The sequence below is a fragment of the Triturus cristatus genome, chromosome 8 (genome assembly GCF_964204655.1).
Source record: "Triturus cristatus chromosome 8, aTriCri1.1, whole genome shotgun sequence".
NCBI lineage: Eukaryota > Metazoa > Chordata > Amphibia > Caudata > Salamandridae > Triturus > Triturus cristatus.
In genome coordinates, this window is record NC_140591.1 from 1,433,641,023 (window position 1) to 1,433,661,002 (window position 19,980).

The 19,980-nt window shown below is 41.6% G+C and overlaps 1 protein-coding gene and 1 long non-coding RNA gene across 2 annotated transcripts in view; one reads left to right on the top strand and one right to left on the bottom strand.

Moving 5' to 3' along the window:
• Positions 1–19,980, top strand: part of RAB30 (RAB30, member RAS oncogene family) — a 171,511-nt gene that overhangs the window by 40,245 nt on the left and 111,286 nt on the right. The window lies entirely within an intron of this gene.
• Positions 1–19,980, bottom strand: part of LOC146805887 (uncharacterized) — a 280,965-nt gene that overhangs the window by 9,074 nt on the left and 251,911 nt on the right. The window contains exon 2 of the long non-coding RNA XR_014967936.1: positions 10,831–10,891. This is a non-coding gene — a long non-coding RNA (uncharacterized LOC146805887). The remainder of the gene's footprint in view (positions 1–10,830; positions 10,892–19,980) is intronic.

The following is a 19,980-nucleotide window of genomic DNA, read 5'->3' on the forward strand; positions in this document are numbered from 1 at the left end:
ATTAACGCTAAGGGCGCTTGGCGTTAATTTTTTTAACGCCCGCTATTGCTGGATAATATCGCCTGGTTATCGCGTTACTAACAACGCTAACCGCCTAGGCGATAAAAAATCCAGCGATAGCGGCATTTTGGGAGGTTATCGCTGGTAATGCAGCGATAAAACTCCAAGGATAGGGATATCCTTGTTGATAGCCCATGGTGGACTTAGCCATGTAATCCACCTCCCATTGGAATACATGGCTAAGTCTGAAAATTAGTAGACGTAAAAAAGCTGCGTTAACCATGGATAGCGCTGCTTTTTTTGTCTCTAACAGGGTTAGCGTAAAGCTTGATAATAGGAGAAATGTCGCTCCTACTATTTTGCTCTGGAACGCCCACTTTGCATCTCATTGGAGATGCAAAGGGAAGCGTAGTAAAAAAAGGGTGCTAACATGCGATTTTGCATGTTAGCACCCTGTTGTTGATAGGGCGATATTTTTATCTCCACTTCTTTGGCTTTTAAAGCCAAAAAAGCGGAGATAAAGCCCTTGTTAATATGCCCCTAAGTTCTCCCTTTCTGCCTTAACTTCTCTATCTTTGCCCCCTTTCTCTACCATCAACTCCTCTCTGTCTGTATCTCTCACACACACACAAACATATCCATCTCTGGACACTCCTGATCCAGTGCAGATCACCCGTCTCCTCAACTATCTCTCGCGATCTCCTCCTTTTTTTAAAAAAATTTGTTTATTGATTTCTCCTCCTCACCCTCTCTTTTCACAACCATCTACCTAGGTATAACACTCACCTCTTTCTCCATTTCACTTACGTCTCTAAATTTTAACTTTTCCCTCTACACTACATTTCTTTCTATACTTCATTCCTCAGTGTACCTTTTTTTTTCTTCAAGACGACCCCTTAAATGTCTCATTTTCTATAAATCTTCTCATTTTGCTTTTTCTTAAACTTGCATCTGTATTTCTTCAAGTTTCTGTGTCTGCCTTTACAATCCTGCTGGACGTATCTCTTAATTAATTCACTTATTTAACTACATACCCTCTCCTTCTACCTCACCCCTTGAAGTATTGTATTTGGCTGCCTCTTTCTACATTTCTCTCTCCCCTTCTGTTGCCCAATGTAAACCTAAACTATTTTGCAACATTATATTTCTACCTCTTCAGTTTACTTTCTGGCTCCCTCACTTTTTTCTATTTATTTTACTTCTCTCCCAACCTCCCATATCTTTCTTTGTCATCTCTACTGCTAATTCACATCTGTAGCTATGCTATTCTCCTTGTCTCTCTCCATCTGCTGTATTCAGATCCTTCCCACTTCTCTCTTTTACTAATCGGGGCATAGGTAACTGTCTATTCTGTGATGTGCACACATATAAAGAGGGACAAGATAAGGAGGAAGTGATTAGATTTTAACCAGGCCATTAGTGAATATCTTCAGAGCGGTGCTTTGATTTTCACTGTTGTGGCAAGAACACCAGTAGTGATGGGGGGGGGGGGGGGTACATTTGTGATTGCAAATGTTCGGCAACTAAAGCTATAATTTCAAATGCTTTGTGTATATGTCTTATTTCAATATTTATGCGCTAGCCCACTAAACCTCTAACAAGGCATTCTTTGCAGGTTTTTCCTAAAAAGAGAGTAACTTGCGGGTTAATCACTGAATTCCACATAAAATGCTTACTGTTGCAAGTATCTAAAACCAGATCCAAACTCGGAAAGAAATGGCTTTATAAATGATTGTTTGAACCTTCTTTTCGTAGAATTTGGTTAGTGGACAGCACGCAGTGTAAGCATTTCGCTCGTTTTGCGAGCCCCCCTGTTTACAAAGGTTCGACATATAATTAATTCAATGCAAAGGTTCAAAATGTAATTAATTAAACGTGGTTTGGCTTCACAACGCCTTCAATTAGTCAAAAAGGGTTGATAAATTCGAAGTTGTTCCGAACAGGGGACACAAAATATATCTCGCTCAGGGCCCCCACAGATCCCGAAAAATGTCACTGCGCAAGAGCAGGCCCCCTGCTGACTCCAGGCACTCACCTTTGGATTTTTGTATTAAACCTGCTACGCCACCGCGTCCCTGCACACGCTGTTCTCCCTGCCATCCTCCCACGCCTGTCTATGTGTGCGTTGGCAGTATTTGGGCTCTAATTTGTTTGAAAACTGGCCCTTATTTCCATTAATGCCCGACCTTCTGTAACAGGCCTTTCCCTGCCCTCGAAGCCGAGGCCTTAATTGATTCCATGCAGCGGGCACCGGCCGTGTTACCAGAGCTCTCCAGAGGGCCAATCTTTGTGCTTAATTCAGCACAATCTCTGCTTTCAGCACAGAGGTCACCGCGTGGGGAGAGCACATGATTCCAATTACGTGTCCCGGCCTCGGGTGCACGTCTGGGAAGACATCACAGGTTACGCCACGTTTTTCTTCTCCTTCCTTACTGCGTTGTTTAACGAGACAGCGAGCGAGAGAAGTAGAGACCGCGTAAATATTTAATATATTTCTGCAGAATATATAACGAGTTTGCTTAGCCTCGGTTAGTAATTTTCTCCCTCCGCAGATGTGAAAAGAGGGTTTGTTTTGCAGAACGCTCACTCGGGTGCAGCCTGCGGCAGTCTTCCCTTGCTGTTTTTTTCTCTCAAAGCTTGCGTAGACGTCTACCAAGCTGAAGTGAGAGGTTACCGTTCCCACGTTTTTAGATGGTGTATTTTTTTCTAATAGATTCTGCTGAACAATAACTAGATAACTGCAGATAAATTCGACGTTTAACATTCGAATGACGTGGCCAAAGCATGTCATCTGCACAGGACGAATATCCAGAACAGACATTAGTGTTCCAGCTTGTGTTTTTTTGCAGCACATGTACTTAAAACAAATATTGGCACAGCTAGTAGGGCTGGCGTTAACTGCTGCCCTCTTGGTTTTACCAATGCTTATTATGTTTGTGAATGGTTTTGCATGAAGACCCATCGTGTGAAAAAAACAGGCGTTTCACAAAAACAAACATATGTAGATTTATATGTGAAACCACACATTGCGCTAGAAATCCCTGGCGCTGAAGGAACTACTATAATACACATGACCCCTCTTTAAGTATGATATATTCCTACTTTGTCACTCTTCTGATGACCGTGTGCTCTTCACAGCATTTTCTGATGATTTCTGTACTTACGGACAATGGAGTATAAAGACAACTTCTTTTCTGGATACTTCAACCTTTTTAGGTTGAGCCTACCAGACCGTGCAAGGTTGTGAAAAAATGTCTTCATTTACAGTGGGATTGCAGCCAGCCCACTGTTTACCATTGGTTGGCTTTAGTATCCCTCTTGTGTGCTTGCTTCTTATTCAATGGTTGCCTTTCTCTTCTTGTGTTTGTCCCTCCCCTGGAGCAAAGCCTTAATACCATCCTTTTGGTTGGTTGACTTGTATCCTTCTGTTGCTCACTTTTAGGGAAATTCTTTTTTATTTTTGGTTAAACATCCTATCGTGTGCCGTTTCCCTCCCACCTCTAATCCCCTCTGTGTTGCTTCCACCACACCCCACCCAGGTCATCGGTTGCTTCCCATCTATTACATTTTATTTCAGTTTTCCATCACCCCAAATCTCCTCTGTTGCTCCCGTGACCGTCTGCTGTCTGCTGCCCCCCCCCTGCTTTAATTGCACAACCATCCTGTCGACATGCACATTGGTAACACTTCATATTCAGAATCTAACCAAATTGTGTTTTGCTGTTTTAAAAATAAAATACAACAGATCAGATTAGTAGATGCAGCACTTTAATCTAAACAGAATATAGATTAATCTCGACAGACTATAAATGCCCCTATGTACTTTTGTTTTCTTAGGCAAGAGGTGGTGGTGGAGGGTGGGGGGGTTGACGGGTCACTACAAACGAAATGTTTCCAAAGCAGTATCTGGTCAACAAAGCAACAGCTCGGTCACTTGGACTTCAGGTACAGAATGGAAATCTCCACATTCTCTCCGACACGAGGAAGTTCCAGCATCAATGGGAATGAGTTCAGTGACGTTAAATATCCCACTTGCACCAACGCGAGAGCGAGGCATGCATGTGCATCATTTCACATAGTGCACACTTGCCATGCCAGGCTGAAGCGTCTGTTCATGTGCCACGTTACAACTGATGAGCCTCTAGGAGCAAGATCATGAAATCTACTGACTCTGTGAGGTCAGAGACTCTTTTAATAATGTGACCCTTCTGAAGCTGTGCGACTTCATTTTCCAAAGACATACTGCACTTTTACCAATGGTGGTGCAAGCCACTACCTTGTTATAAAAGCCAGGGAATTTCAGTTGGCATAATTTAACCGTATTGAGCCCAAGCCACAGCGCGGGATTAGAGTACACATTCTAAGCAATCTATTTATTTGGAGACTGAAGTAACAAGACACAACATTTCCCTAGCTCACTCCACGGCCTGAGGGCGTGCCCACTGCACAGGCCCCTATCTGTGTCTCTGGGCACGGATGGTCTTTTAGTGACCCTAAAGCTGCAGCGCTTTGCCTTGAATGTTAACTGATCGCCACTCCAGGGCTCAGCCTGGACAGCATTTTCTAATAAGATGTTTTAAGGCTTTGCCAGAAAACAGTTTGGGACACTAAAAGGGTGCTCTGGTGGTGGTGTAACTCACTTTTAAAAGTTGTCCCCAGAGTTGTCCCTGGTGTAACCCACTTTTAAAAGTTGTCCCCACAGATGCTTCTCCCTGTGATACTGTGAATTTTCAGAGCAGAGTGCAGGGCATATCTCGTTATTACTGTCTCCCCAAGAGTCGGTTCCACCAATGCCGGCATCACACAGCAGCTGAGAGCAGTTCAGAGCTGGAAACTGATCTCCTACGAACCCAAGGAACATTAATCACAGATTTATTCAGAAGTGTTACATAGCGTTAGTATTTTGAATTTTACTTCCTTCTTTTAAATGCGTGTTTTAGAAACAAGCAATGACAAAGCCAATAGTTTATCACACACTTTATAACTGTGAGGCCTATTGCCTTTGCCAATGCTGGTTTATATTGTCTGTCTGTCTTGCTCGCATTACATCACATGCCTTTCTTACCCATAAAGGTAGACGCTTTTTGAGGTGAAATTGTTTTTTAGGTCGCTGTTGAATGTATAGAGCCCCCTACTTTTGCAAAACCTTGTCAGCTTGATTGTTCAGACCACATTCGTTCTCTCCAGATATGATTTTTGACCAAAGTTCTTGTTGAAAACAGCTTGATGTGCGGCGGAAAGATAGCCACTTCCTGAAAATGAGGTTGTTTGACTCCTGACCTAGCAAATACCCTTCCTCCTTTCCAGTTGGTTACGCAGCAGAGGTAAAAGGTGATCCTTGGATTATGAGCTACACTAGCACCCAGCCTGTTTAGTTATTGAAGAGTGTAATGTTTTTATTTCAGCTGCACAGATCACGATTTTCATATTTTACAAAGTTTCTCGGGTTAACTTAACCTGTGCTAAAGTGCTTGTGCCCCCTCCCTAAACATGGTTTGTTATGGTATATTTTCCTAACTGACATATTTAATTTACTTGTAAGTCCCTTGTAAAGTGGTACCCCATATACCCAGGGCCTGTAAATTAAATGCTACCAGTGGGCCTGCAACACATATTTGTGCCACCCACCTAAACAGCACTCTAAATCCTCGGAACCACCACTGCGTGACGCTCTACTCAGCGCAAGGTCCTCGCATCCTCCTCAATGACGCTACTGAAAACTTCACATCGCAGTAACCTGCTCATCGGAACAGACACATCTCAGCTGCTGCACGACCAGGACCAGCGCTTCACCGCGTGGATCAACACTGGTGCATCGCCTCCTGTGCCCTACATGCTCTCTGTCGACGCAACATGGACTAAGGTTCTTTTCTCAGTGGGCAAAGCCTAGTTTCTGTTGCTGGCCCGCACTCCGTCACGGTCCGCCTGAACTTTTGACTTATTGGTGGTCCAGCACAACCAGATATCCCTTGTTGGTGCTTTTTTGCTTTGTGGCGTTATTTTCACTTAAATCTTAATTTGTTATAACTTACTCTATTTTTCTACTTTGGTGCAGAATTGTTTCTTGTGTTGTGTTCTCACTTTATTACTGTTTTGTGTGCTGCATAAATACTTTGCACATTGACTCTAAGTTAGGCCTGACTACTTGTGTGCCAAGCTACCCAGGGTTAAGCACAGGTTCATTTTAGTCACTTTTTGTGGTTCATCGTACAAGGGATAGTGGCTATTGCTTGACCAAGGCTCTCACCCCCAGTCAACCAACAACCAACTTTCTCACACTTAGCAACCTTCATGAAGTTAGTACGTTTTCTATATAACTTTGCAAAGTTAAAAAACTAAAATATTCGCTCCCTTAGTTAAAAAAACCTGTTGCCCAGCTATGCAGCCTGACCATTTTTGGTGCTCAGGGCATTACACTGTATGTTAACATTTTAAAATTTGTCAAAACTAATAAAAATTGATAATTTTTAGAAGAGTCATTTGAAACACGTCGCTGTCATTGAAGCACTCCAAATGAATTTGAAATCTTATTGAGGTTTAGGAAAAGGAAACCGCTTAAGGAAGTTAGGGCTTTGTTTATTAAAGTAGGCAAACTTCTTTTTTTTAATTTTTTTTTTTTAAAGGACAAGGGAATTTTGCAAAGGGCATTGAGCTTCATCATCCAAATGCATGGCTTGCAGATTATTGTCATAAATGCCAACATTTCTTTAAATGTAAGTAAGCAATCATCTGGTTTTGTATTTTATCCTATTTGGATGGATGGATGGATGAATACAAATGATGTAATTATGTTTTTTTTTCTTCTAATAATAGAATAATGTCAGTAATAATATTACTAGAAAAAGATTACGCACCGGTCTAAATCAACTTATCTGAGTAAGCCTTATTTTAAGAAATCACATGATTACATGCTTAAATATCAGTACTTTCTGAAATTTTTGATCAAAAAGCAGTGCATGTTTCTTTTCAAGCCTCATTTGTATACTGCTTGAAGACGGGAAATCTTTTAAGAAAATCTTTTAAATGATTTAGCTTAATTGAGGTAACCATTCTTTATTTTCTTCAGATGAGTGCCATGTATTATTTGCTCTAGAAATGTTGGGATACTTCCAACATGTTAAATTTCCTCGTGGCAAAATATGTATATGTATATATATATATATATATATATATATATATATATATATATATATATATATATATATATTTAAAGTGGCACTCTTTGGGTTGTCCAAATGGTGGAAACTTCAGCAAGTCCAACCTTTAGTATACCATTCATAGTGTAATGGAAATGTGTGCGGCGTCAAAGCTGAGTCGATCTTCCAGGTGTCAAACATAGTTTAGTGTGGGGTTGTGCAATATCATAACTTTAAATTGTGTGGGTACAGTCAATTGAATTTGAGTCTGTTCCTAAGTTGTTTACAGTAACACATTAGTTAATCTAAAGAGGAGCTTCCCTGAGGCCCCCATTTTGAAGGAAGTGTAAACATGAGGAATTTGCTTGTGAATTTGCTGACTTTCTGGACTTAAACTGATTCTTGTAATACTTGCTGTACATCTAAAGCCAATGTGATATGGTCAATATAGGGAAATTATTTGGCACTGTCGAATTCTGCCATTATTTCAAATAAGTAGCTAAAGATCACCAGCCTCAGAGGCTGGGGGCTAGAAGGGCACAATTGCTGCAAATCGTTTTCAGGAGCAACACATGAGCCTAAGGATGGGCAATGAGGATTTGATGCTCCATCATTATGACCTTCAATAATAGCAAGCTACCCTAGTTCATCAAACAAAATGGTTTTGAAGGTCTATAATCATTTACTTTTTGGACAGCTATGTAGCAGATATGTTTAATCGATCATCTACGCAAACTACCAGTGGTTTTCAATATAGTAAGGAAAGCACAAAACAGAAGGTGATGGTATGAACATATTACGTTTCTGCTGCAGGTTACCATGAATGGTTATTTGCATTTTGATTTCCTAGCTGCAATGTCATAGTTTGACGGTTCTCTTGTAATTAAATAATGTCTGTCACATTGTAGTTATACACCAGTCAATTCCGTCAGTTTCTTGAAAAATTAGATGAATTCAGGATGATCAAAACTGGCATTTGCCAAGACTTTTCAATTAATCTGCAACCTCTTCTGCAGTGCTTAACATCTGTTCATCCCCATGCAGAACAATCTAAGTGACTGGGAAATCTCACTACCATCATTTTAACTACAGTTCTTCCTGACACTTGAAATTATTTGGAAAAGTTTTGGGTCCTTCAAAGAGGTTTAGCCAGCTTTTTCCACTAGTTAAGTACTTCTTTCTCCCTTTTTTCAGCCAAGCCTAGTATTGTTTTTACTGTTATTCACAAATATGAAGAGCAGGTTTTGTCTTCCACACAGGAACTTTATGGAGCATTGCATGAAGTACTGATTTGAAACTGATATGTCCTGCAGAAAGGAATGCAATGTTTTGATGGACAGACACCACATTGTACTTGTCATGTTTCGTAAAGTGACAGTACAAGAGTCTACAGTTAAATTTTGATTCGGAAATGTTTTAAGGACTTTTAATTTGTCCCAAACTGTGAAGAATACACATGATAATTTAACTATTTGAAATCAATGGTAAATTCCCTATATGCATCCTTTCTTAAGATTGGCACGTGAAAAACGATTGAAAGGGAATGAATAGTTTGATAGATTGCATACTTGCATCTAAAATTTATTATACTCCAGTGAATGCTTTGCCTTAATTTATTGTCCATATTCTGGTCTTCAGCCCAACTCTAAGACTGTTTTAATGCTCAAATATGTCATTTATAAGCATCAAAACCTGGAATTTCTCAAAGAAATGAGAAATCCTAGTTGAAAAATATTCTTTGATTGTGGGAGTAAATGAACAAAAGAATTGGATAGTGGTGTGATATGGGAACAAATGGGTTCCAGAGTTCAGAAACCCTCCGTGTTGTACTATTCACAAAAGATTTTCAGGTAGTTTCTTACAGAAAACGCATACATACTTTTCACACATAGAAATAGTAAGTGTAAGAAGGAACAACATCCGTCCTATATTGAATAGGTATGAACATAAGTGAATGAGGTTTAAAAATTATTTTTCTAATGGTCAAAAAATGGCAACGTAATTAGTGGCAACGTAATGAGTGCCAATCTCTTTTGGGATAATATTCCACCTGCTGAATTGTCTGCCATGCCATGGGCAGTGTGCTAGGCCCATCCATCATAATTATTTTGTCTGATACTCAAAGTCAGGAATCTAAGAGAAAAGTAGACTTATGCTTTGTCTTTAATATGTCTGACTTGTGAATCTGTACCCCGCTATACAACTCAATTTCCCTTCTCCTCTTACACAGAAGAGTAGTTGCATTCAGAGTGTGCATTCTGTAAGCTCTTTGTGAACTCACTAACGAATCAGTCCACCTTGAAGTGCTTCAACAGACAGTTGCCCCTTTCTTTGCCCTTTTATCAAGAGGATTGGAGGGTGGGGCTAAAGGGAGGTCAGGGTTTTGCAACAAGTAAGGTTTTGGCTGGACCAAGTTGGTGGTTTATATATATTTTATTCGATCAAAAAATGATCATTTACATCGTAAAAAGAAATGCTTCTTAAGCATAAAAACAGTTAAAATGTTACATTACATTACATCATAAAAAGTTATATTTCTAAAAAAAAAACAAGCTATCACAGCATCTAGTAGTATTAAAATTTTGCATTGGATCCACCTTTTGCAGGATAAGTTAAAGTGAACTTAAGTCCATGTTCCTGAGTAACTGTATTAATAAAATTCATAGTTCTATTCCCTGAGTTCAAATTGGTGTACATTTTCATATCAAATTCTCAGAAACATTTTATATCATTTTTGATCTCTTCCACCAGACAAAGAGCAGAAATCTCGAGATTGTAAATACTAGCCAACTTGTGGCATCTGACCTAAATATACGTAAGGCTTCACTAGGGCGTGTAAAAGATAATAAACGGCAGGAAGGAATTATCCAGGTTTTCCGAAGGTCAACATAAGAGAGGCAAAAGAAAGTGATCAAGGGTCTCGGGAGAAGTATGACAGGTGGGGCACAGTGGTGTTACAGATACATTTTCCCAGGAACTTCTTCTGGAATTTAAAGGGAGAGCTCCATATCTAAATTGAATTTACAGAGCTCTTGCCTGGGGGGGTTCGATGTCCTCCAAATACATTTCGAAACCAAACCATCCTTTAATATTTATAAAAGTATAGGTTAAAGTGCCATGAGCAATACCTTCAGTACTTTGTAAGTCCGTATATGCCCAAAACCCTTTTTTGAGGAGGGGAACCATTGTTTTTGTTATGGGCCCTGGCTCCTCCCAGATACACCCCAACCCTAGTTTTAAAAGCCAATCCTTGATCTTGTTAAACCACTTAATACGACCGGTTTGGTTTTGCAAGTTGGTAGTTTGTCTGCACCAAATCTCTCAATGCTCTTCATGAAATACTCCTACATTTCATTTTTTAATCTGCTGGTGTCACAGAGAAAGGAGGCTGCGGGAGAAAGTGAGGGTGACAACTGTCCAGTCAGTTCGCCTTTTTCTGTTTGATAGAAACCACCTTATAAAAAGTGCCATCTTTAATACTCCTCGAGCAGCATTCGTACTGGGCCCTACGAGATTTGGCTGTGTTTCTTATGCTTTCTAATATTTATTGTGTCCCTATACAACATATTGCACAGCCACAACATATACTCGTACATTACCCAGAAGCCCATCCGAGTCAATTCTTCTGCGATTTCCTAGCACAGAACTGTCTGTATTTGATTACATCCAAGACCAATGTCATACTAAAAAGTACCTGCAAGCCAATCTCCACCCCATCTGATTGCCATTCTCCTTGGGCCTTTTAATGCTGAATCCTAAAATAAAAATAAATAAAAAAGTTGCCTGGGTAGGGAAACATTTTCCACTCAAATTCTTTTCACCTGTCCCTCAAATGGTCAAATCCAACATTCTACAACATATGTGGGGAGAGGAGTTGGGCTAATGGCTAGGGCGGTCAACCTCGAATCTGGGAAACTGGGTTCGAGTCTCGGCAATGACGCTGAACATCCTGTGATTCTTGGCAAATCACTTAATCTCCCCGTGCCTAACAAAAATGAATGTGTCCTCATGTAACGCAACTGGTGCTATGTAAAGCGCTCTGATACCTGATTCGGGTCAAGTTTGCGCTATATAAACCCCCCCCCCCCCCCCCCCCCCCCCCCAAATAATGTCCACTGAAAAACGTTGCCTCTGCAAAGCCTGCCTCCTTTCTTAGCATAGCCATCTCTAGAATCAATTTCTTCTGTAGTACTCTATTGAGGCCTGTCATTAAAGTTGACGAGCCTCTATGGAAGGCCCACACACACAATGCTAAAATGTGGTTTAAATCAAACATTCTCTGATTTATCCCAGATAGCACATCTGTTCGAAGAGAATTACATCAAACTAGACTTCTTCGAGAAGTGAACTGTTGGTAGAATATAACCTCTCCAGGGATGTAATGCTCATACTCTTCTTACCTGTGAGCTCTCCTCTTCTACCTTAGAAAGCCTTCAAACTTCAGCGTTGTGGTGATGCAAAAAAAGAGAGTATTCCAAGCCAATGCTTGTTGACCTATTTTGGACATCTTTGCGAAGCTGTTGCCCTCCCCAAATACACAGGCCTCCCTAGACATAATTTGAGTATGTTTGGCCAGTGGTCACCCTTACATAAGGGTTTTCACCGCTGAAATAATTCTGACCACTCCTGGTATATTATTTGCCATTATTGACATATTGTCTACACCCTTAGTATTTTGTTGTCCACCCCTTGACTAACATTGACCCTTGCATAATTGTGACCATCCTTGGTATACTGTGGGATTCTCTAACCGAATCAAAGCCCCTTATCATAGTGGTTGCCACCCCTTGCATAATGGGGACTATCCTCAGATTATTGTGTAGGTGTATAGTATCTCTGGCATAATAGATATATATTCTTAACATTCTTGGGACAATTGTCCCTAGATATGGCACACAGATCCTGGAATATTGGTGACCTTTATTGGCATGTGGGTATCCATGGTATACTGTTATGCATCTGTGGCTTAATATAAACCCATACTTAATGGAGCCTTGTGATGGTAATGTGTGTGTGTGTGTGTGTGTGTGTGTGTGTCTAAAGCAGAATCTGTCATTGAGAAGCCTTTGTACATATGAGTACTTAAATGGCTAGCTGAAATTTGGGAACAATGTGTGGGAAAAATGTTAGTTTTTTCTAAAACTGATAGGTTTTTGTTTAAAGAGCTTGAGTTTGTTTTCTCAAAATGAAAAGCTTGTATTTGATGGAAAATTGTGTATGTAATCAGAAACTGATAAAATGATTTTTAAAGACCAAATGATTGCATTTTCAAAATATATTTAAGCCTATTACTTGAATTTATGTTTGAATGATAAGCTTTGTATGGAGATTCTTGATGTTCTGGGATGGTCAGTCCTGTTGGCACTTCTCTTTGTGGCCATTTTGTAATCATGTCTGATGTGGGTACTACTGCAGCAGTGGCAAAGTTTGCACTTCGCTCCGGTAGATTTTTACCTCACATGTAGCTCTTGTGATAGAAGAGGTTGGACCCCCCTCCCCTGGACAATCTATTTACTAAGACTAGACCGGCACTACATTTTGCTTGTTAATGTGATTTCTGCCCTTCTCTTTTTGCACCACCATATATCATGCCTATTTGTTCCCTTTTGGACCGCCTCTGAGGACTAAGGCTGTGATAAATCTAAGAGCAACTTTACATTTTAGCTAAGTCAACTGGGTACCATGTACAAATGTCTATACCTAGCTAGAGTGGTCAGGTGCTACACATATACTTATGTTTAAAATATGCAGCTGCAGTGTGGCGTAGCCAGTTCTGCCATGCCGCAGTCCACACACCTCAGTAGCATTGCTCCAGTGTTGCAATGCTTTGCTGTGCTCTGGGTCAACAACGCACAATAAAGATTGATGTTTCCATGCCACTCGGGAGTTCTTAGTACAACACCTTTAATGGTAATTGATAAAATGGCATATTTTTGTGAACATGAATTTTGGATAAAAATATTCCCTTTGGGCAGGCTCTGATCGCCACTTAACTAATTTTCCTCCACATCCGTCAAAATCATCCGTCTAGCCCGCCACACTTAACGACCTGGGGCTCCTTGAGTTCACGAGTCACCCGGTCAACGAACGACAAAAATCTCTTTGCCCCGTCCCCAGATACTGGCACCGGGACTGTGTGCCGTGGGGAGGAGGGAGTTCCGGCCGTGACGGCGCCTGGAGCCCTGCCACTCTACCCCGGCTGCTTGGAAACAGGCCCGTAGGCCCTGGAGTGGGCCCCCCTCGTGCGCCCCTACTTATCTCCAGTCCGAGGAATACCTTGACTCCAGGTGTGTCCCCTCCGCTCGTCTCCTGAAGGAATCCAGCGAGCTTCCGGCTATCAGCGGGTTAAACAACGTGTCGGGTGGGCTCCGGTACACGCAGGCGTCTTTGGAGCACTTCCTGCAGGGGTGACTATAATGGAGGGGAGGAAATGTTTGATGCTTGCACCTTACTTACACATATAGTACTTGCATTGAACAGCCAGTCACGTTCACGGCACTAGACACATCGCTACAAGCCACTGTTGGGGGTGGGACTGTTAGCCGTAGTTATATGGGTTCCACATTAGGTATGGTTTATTGTTCTTAGCACGCTATATTTGGGGCTCGCATAGTCGTTATCATGGGGGAAAGGGGCTATATACTTGGGTAGTTTCGGCTGTGTAGCGTTCCCCTTCACATAGTATATTTGTTTTGGGTACACAGGCGCTCTGCTAAATTGGGGGGTGGGCAGTTCTACGTCCACGTTGCAGGGAGGCAGGGTGGGGGTGGGTTCCAGGGTGTTTCAACGGGTTTTGTTGCAGTTTTAGTATGTGTGTTCAGTGCAGTCTAGTAGATGGTGCCTCCTTCAATGCACCTTGGGTCTTCAGCAATGTGATTACTAGTTTTCCACAAACCATATATGTAATTTCTCAAAAGCTGTCACTCATAGTGGGAGGTAAGATAGACCTTCATTGTTGCTTATTTGTTGTCCTTCATGAGGAAGGGCCCCTTTCCCCATGTGTAAATGAGCATTGATCAGGACCCGGCTCCGCTATTGGGCCACCTTAAATTACTCTTTTGGAATGTGAACAGCTTGGGAGACCGAATTAAGCGGGGAATAGGATTGAAATATCTGAAACGACATGCCCCTGACCTCGTATTACTCCAAGAAACACATATCCAGGGAACCGCCTATTGCGCACTCAATAGATGGGATAGAAGTTGGTGGCTCATGAGGGCTTTGTTAAGGGGTCCAGAGGAGTGGGTATTCTGGCACGCAACTCCCTAACCTTCCAAATACAAAAGGTTACTCGGGATCCACTTGGCAGATTTGTCATGGCTTCGGGGCAATGGGAGGATAGGCCCCTTAATGTGACTGCCCTATACGTGCCCCCCGACTTTACTCCCCTACTCTGACTGACCTGGGTCCACATATGTTGAGCATGCCTGAGGGTGATGTATTGGTGGGGGGAGATTGCAATGGAGCCATTAATGGAGATCTAGACCGACTGCTGCCCAAACGAGGGGAACCACCCGGGAAGCTATTGGCAGATTTTCTTGGGTCCTTGGGCCTGATAGACATATGGAGGAATTGCAACCCTACGACCAAACGATACTTTCCACTCTGGGGTACACAGGAGTATGTGCCGCATAGATTATCTCTTCTGTAAAGCTACCCAGCTCCCCATGTTCGGCGAGATCTATTTCCTTCCCAGGGGCATCTCGAACCATTCCCCGATTTTAACATTACTACGGAGGTGTTCCACCCCCCCACTCATCATGAAATGGTTTTTAACCTCTTGTTCCTCAGAGTTCCGATGATAAGAGACATACTAGCGGAGGTCACCAAAAATGACTTCGCCGACAACTACGGATCTGTTGACTCAGATGTAACGCTATGGGAGGCTTACAAGACGGTGATCCGGGGTGGCGGCGGTAGCAGGTCATAGAAAAGAAAAACTGAAACAATTGGAGGAGATAGAGAAAGAGGGTTTCCTTCTCGAAGGCGGTTTGGTGGCATCAAGCACACCAGATACCACGCACAAATTATCTATAAAGAAAAAGGAGTACAGGGACATCTCGGAGGATGCAGCTAGGGCCAAACCCTCCCACCACCATTGGATGTCATTGCAAGAGGCGTATAAAATGTAGCTTTTAAGAGAGCAGTGTGAACTCTGAGATCCTTCACAGTAAGGTGTGTTGAAGCCATGGTGAAGTGCCCTTTGGGCAACCCAGTAGCCAAGTGCCAAACTGCCTTAAAAGAGGAGGGTTTTTCCAAGCAGATAATCGTGTATTTACCGGTTCCTGTTTGAAGGACTTATTGTTGCTTAAGTAAAAAATTTGCTTATTGCAAATTTAGCATACGGTTTGGAGTTTTTTTTTATGGTAAATCTAAAAGAAGTTATTATAAAAATAGTAAGGAACAATGGGCCAAATGCACGAAGGCTTTTGGAATCGCAAAGTGCCCAATTCATAGAATAGCAATTTGGAACTGCAAAAAGGCCTTGTATGTAAAAAAAAAAAAAAAAATTATTTAGTAATACTTTATCTATCGAATTGGTATTTAGAAGGGTTCATGTTTCTATACCAATTAATATTGCTGAGGTAGGTTGAATTGTGACTCGCTATGATTCTGTTTTTTGCAAACCAAACTATTAATACACTGGTTGGTTTGCAAAAACAGACTGGATTCTGTAAAAGTCAGTGTTCAATTTGCAATGGCTTTTACCGATTTCCATTCTTTGGATCATGCGTGTCATAGCCTATAACCACCACGCAAGGTCTCGAGCAAGGTTGCGTTCTTGCGCCCACTCTATTCAATTAATTTCTATCCGATCTGTCTCTGGTCCTCAACTCAGTAAACTTGCATCCACCCAAACTAGGTATCCTCTGCCTCTCAAACCTACTCTATTCAGATGACCTGGTCCTTATCATCAAAACAAAGATTGGTCTGCAACGCCTCCTGGACAAAACTGCCACATTCTCTAAAAGGAAAAGCCTGCAAATAAACAAAAAGAAAACCAAGATTCTTGCGGTCTGAGTTGCCAGAACTCAAAAGCCAACATGGTTCCTCGACCAGGAGAAATTAGAAGCAACCAACTGCCACAAGTATCTATGCATCCTTTCTAATGACATTGTCAGATATGTGAGCCAGATGATGGAAATAAAAAAGGAAGGCACTGCACTTTCATTTGCTCTCAGATCCGCCCACATAAAACTAAAAGCCCCTACCTTTACACCTATTCTCCAGGTTGCTCAGGTGAAGGTTCTCCCAACTCTAACATATGGTTGTGAGGCTCTGAAAGGGCAGGAGAGTGAGATACTCCACAAAGCGCTCTCAAAGATCAACAGATCAGTTTTCCAGCTCTCCTCTTACACATCACCAGCATAAATAAGACTAGAATTCTGAATTTGTAGACAGGCTCTGGCTCGCAAGGCTGCCTTCGCTATAAGCTGCCACAAGCTCTGGGCCTCCAAGGAAGGCTCCCTGGCACACCACTTATGGACGGACTTGGCTACAAACTGTAGGTCGTCGGGCAACCACTATCTGACCCTACCCCTCAACACACTTGGTTCGGTACCCACCTGGGACTTACACACCAGCCATCAGGAATTCAAAAGGCTGGCAAAAAAATAGCACAAAATTACTCTCTTCAATAGAAGACCGGGCCAGTCTTTCTGCACGGTCACCTCCCAGCGTGGAAAAGGGGCAAGGTTCAGGCAATGTGTCAGCTCTGCAACCAACATAGAGAGGACATAACACACGTCTTGTGCCTGTGCCCCCCCCCCCCTTCTAGAGGATAGACTGGCTCTGCTACAAAGGGGCTGGATAGCTAACGACATAAGCTCCTGCAGAGGAGCAGTCCTGGCCTGCTTTGACCCTTCGAATACCACCCAGAATTGTGCCTTGGTTACATTTATTGACCGTTTCTCTAGGAAGCTAGAGGCTCAGAATTGTGCACGCGATGGGTTCAGGGATAACCCGACCACCATTGGGCCCTCGCAAACGGCCACTCCCCCCCTCATGTCATTCCCCCCTTCTTCCACCTAATGACTACACTCCAGCTCATATAACAGTGTTACGCGCAGTAGGTGCTTATCTACTTGCACAGATTTTCCATATATTTCTATCCCTTTTCTCTATCTCGGAGTAAATGACAGAAGGTAGTTTCCACTTAACTTACATATGTATGCACTTTTTATCATAGCACCATCGTGTTAGTAACGTGTAATATAGGCCTTATGTGACTTGACAATTTTTTAATTTTTATTGTTTTAAAAAACCTGCATCTTAAAAGATGTGACCTTATGGAATATGCAAACTGTGATCTGATGCCACCTTTTCATTTTGCAAAGGTTTTATCTAATCATACAATAAAGTCTTTTATACCTCATTCTTTGTACATCTCACTCCCAAGTGTTTCAGTTTTGGACTCTGTTATGTTCTTTAAGGAACAGGCACCGTTTACCACGAAAGAGTGACGTGCATGTTTAACAAATGGAGACGAAACATTCCCGATAATATTCGAGGCATAAGCAAAACATGTGCTCCAATAACCATGAGAAAAATGTTAAACCCGTTTCTCACCTAAGGCAGTGTCTATGTAACCCTAGCCTTAATCGGCCACAAAAAGCCACCATTTGACAGGAAAACATGTTGTGTCCTGTTCGGGACGTTGCAAGCAGCTGATGTGTGCGGTTAATATCGCACAATGTTTACTGCAGGGTTAGAGCAATAAATGAGCGAAAAACCATTCTGGAGGCTGGGCAGCAGAATACAAATATGTCCTCGTGTTTCTTCACATCAGGCCCCTTCATCTGCAGTTTTCACCACAGCATCAAGGCAAGAACGTGCTATGTTTTGTTATTTGTTGCTTTAAATGCACCCAGCGTAGCTGTTAAGCTTATGAGATGCACTGTAAGTGAAGCTCCCTGCTTCCTATATTGAATTGATTTTGTGCATTGGTGGCCCTGCATCCAGTAGCCTCCCTGTGATGACCGCTGCAATCTCATATTGATTTTATGTGAAGAAAAGGATATTTGAGGGTTCGTTTTTCAACGATGTCCAGACAAAATCCATGTGTGTACAGTCAATTTGGAACCATTTTGGAATCCTACTTATTTGCTTATCATGTAAATGAATTTACTGAATTAGTGTGTCTGTAAAGAGGCGAGCGTGTAATTGTCCAGCAAAATATGCATTAGTTAATTCAGTTCTGTGTTACACAGTGCTGAGTCCAGACCATACGATAGGAGTGTCTGGGATACGCCATTTATTTTACTTATTTATTTTTTATATATTTTTTTTGGTAACAAATTAATCTGCAAGCAGATGAAATTCGCAGGGTGGAATGCTTTTCAGATCGTGTTTGTAATTTTCGCAAAGTGTTTATAATGGAAGACTTTAACTGAGAACTGGATTCTCTCAACAGAACATGAATATTGAAGTAAGTGAATTCTTAAATGTGTAGTTACTAACTTTTCAAGACCGCAGTGGGGGTTCCTTTACATGAAAGTGCTGCCTTCGCATTCCTTTGCAAGTGCTCAACTATAGAAACCTGTTGGTTGGTAATGGTAACAGGTCTCAGTAAAATCAGCTCCACCACCCCCTTCTGCAAGAGAATTGGCAAGCTAAATTCACATAGTCAGCTTTTCTGAGCCCAGTTTTACAAAGTCTGGGAATGTCTCCGAATAACTTTTAATTTTTATTTTACAAAAAGCAATACAAACACAATTGTACTGAAAGTGTGCGACTTTTAGGTGGTAGGCTGAAACGAACACCAGCATAATTGGAAACCGTCCTGTAAAAATGTTTCGAGAAGGAGGGGAAAACAATAACACCGGAAATTTAAGAATGTGTTTTTGGCAAATTACCTTCGACTCTCACCAGCAGCTGTGTTCAGTTAAGGTTTCCTTTCAAAAACAATGTGCAGCACGGCCTCTCGCAGAAGCCAGGCTTGAGGAGACCGAAGAAGGTTCCTAACTGGAGTGATTTTTATAAGAATATAGCTTATTCTGTTTCTACTTCTTCTCTCCCAATGCATGATATGTTTTAATGCACTTCTGTACTTTAGAAGATGTAAACCTATATGAATGATTAATTCCTTTAAAAATACATGGCTTTCCAATACCCCCAACCCTGTGAGGAATGCTGCAGTTAATCATTGAAGTCCTGCAACCAAAATACATGTTTTAGGTGCTCCTACTGCACCTATTTTAGGGGGGTGGCTACCCCTGGCTTAAACACAGTCCCGAGGTTGATGGTACAGAAAGACTTTCTAGTGAGCCATAGCAAATATTGTTTGGTGTAGCTTATTGCCAAAACACTAAGTTAACCACAAAGCCCTCAACTCACACTTGTTTACAAAGCTTAACCCACATATCTAAGACCTTAACTACTGAAAGAAAAGCATTCTGGTTACTTTGGCCTGCCTGGTATTTCTCAGGCCCGCGTTTAGGTCTGTTTTATTTACATGCCTTGGCTTGTGGTTAGTGCTGTCTTAATTAGGATGTCAGGAGAAACTCCTGCCTGTAGCAATGCACTTGTCACCTTCACTTTTTAAGGGAAGGTCCAAAAACTTTTTCCTTTTAATCTTTACTTCCTGTGGCTGTCCAAATATATTCTTAAGTCATCAGTTCTTAGTTCCACTGATATTTACATCAGAGAACACATAGGAAATGGGGTGTTGCTGGCTAACCTAAGCAAAAAGAACAGCCTGTCTTCGAGTAACCCTCTTATATGCCGTACTACAGAAACGTATAATGTGCAAAAGTTGGTTGTAGAAAGTTCCATCAGGAGTAGATTGAGAGGTTTTACTTTAGCAGTTAACTATCTTTTAAAATGTAGGACAAAAACTAAAATT